This window comes from Solanum pennellii, chromosome 8 (genome assembly GCF_001406875.1).
Source record: "Solanum pennellii chromosome 8, SPENNV200".
Taxonomy (NCBI): Eukaryota; Viridiplantae; Streptophyta; class Magnoliopsida; order Solanales; family Solanaceae; genus Solanum; species Solanum pennellii.
The window spans coordinates 41770478-41772330 of record NC_028644.1 but is presented as its reverse complement, the minus strand read 5'-3'; positions in this window follow the sequence as shown (position 1 = coordinate 41772330).

Genomic DNA, 1853 nt, shown 5'->3' with positions numbered 1-1853 from the left:
AAGTTTTAATATTTAAAACAAATAATAAATATTTATAAAATTATATTTAAAAAAGTGCATGAAGTAATTCGAGAGGTGCTACTTCTTTACCTTTAATCATAAATTTCGAATTCAAGCTTGAAACAGAATCATATTGGAAGTGTCCTCCTAAATATGCGACTCAACATAAATTTAATTGGGGCTTCAATTCGGACGCATATAATTTTGAATGTCATTTTCAAGAATCGGTAATCGTCATGCTTTAGTAGTTTTTAGGGCGATTTCGATAATATAAATGGTATATTAATTGGGTGGAGCTTGATTAGTATTGGGTGGGTAGTGAGTTGATTTATAAATGATATTAATAAATTAAATTATATCCAATAGTTGAGCGCCAAATATTTTTAAAAACATTTATATAGTTTAACTTTGAAACCGTTAAATAAATGGTCAATTTTGAACCCAAAGGTGGATGACAAGGGTACTTTTGAGCCAATAGGTGGGTGGAAAGGGTAATTTGGAGCCAATAGGTGGATGGAGGATAGTTTTGTACCATTTCCAATACTTCGAGGGTATTTTAGGCCCTTTTCCGTTTTTTGTATTATATATGTGTGTTTCTTGATTTTTTATGGCTATTTTAGGGCATTTACGCAATATTTCGCTATTTTTGGACAATTACGAAAAGAGGCAAAGTTTTGTTTTGCTATACTTCACGATATTCTAAGGTCATTGGTGCAAGTCAAATTTTTGTATGTTTTTTTGTACTGTTTATTTGTGTATCTTGATTTTTCAACCATCTTTGAAATTTACGTAATATTCAGCCATTTTCAAGAAGTTACGAAAAGAAGTGAAGTTTTGTTCGTCATTCGCCAAAATTATGTAAGGTAATTTGTACAAGTCAAAATTTTATTGTGTCCTTTTTTGTATTGTTTATTTGTGTTTCTTGATTTTTTGGTCCTTTTGAGCCATTTATGTAATATAAGGCCATTTTGTAACTCTTACAAAAAGAAATAATGTTTTGTTATGCTATTCGTAATGATATTCTATTTTTATTGGTTCAAGCCAAAAAAAATGTGATGCGTTTTTTCTATTGTTCTGTGAATATTTTGATTTTTCGGCCATTTCGGGCATTTACAAGAATTCGGCCATTTTGGGGCAGTTATGAAAAAAGTATATTTTTTATCTTTTATTCTTCGCGATATTCAAAGGTTATTGCTGGAAGTCAAAAAAATATAAGGCATTTTTTGTATTGTATTTGTGTGTTTGTTGATTTTTTGGTCATTTTGGGGCATTTATACAAATTCCACCATCTTGGGGAATATAGGTAATACTCAACCATTTTCTGGTAGATAGGAAAAGAAGTATTCATCAGAATATGCTAAGGTCATTTGTGCAAACCGAAATTGGTTGAGGCGTTTTTGTATTGTTTATGTCTGTTTATTGAGTTACGGCCATTTTGGGGCATTTACGCACTATTCGGCCATTTAGGCGCATTTACACACTATTTGGCCATTTTGGGTCATTTACGTAATATTCAACCATTTTGTGGCAGTTACGAAGAATTTAGTATTGTATTCTTATTCATCACAATCTTCTTAGGCCATTGGTGGAAGTTGGATTTTTTCGGTATTTTTTGTATTTGCTTATATGTTTTTTTGAGTTTTCAGCCATATTGGAGCAATTACGTAATATTCGCCCATTTTTTGGTAGTAATGAGAATATATAATGTTCATGATATTCTAAGGTGTTTAAGTTGCATATAAATAACATAAAGAAGCTCAAATTTTATCAAAAAAAAAACTTCTCCACTTTTAGAGATGAAGAAACGATATCATGGTCTGAATTTGGACTCACAGGTATGTGACAATCATAAA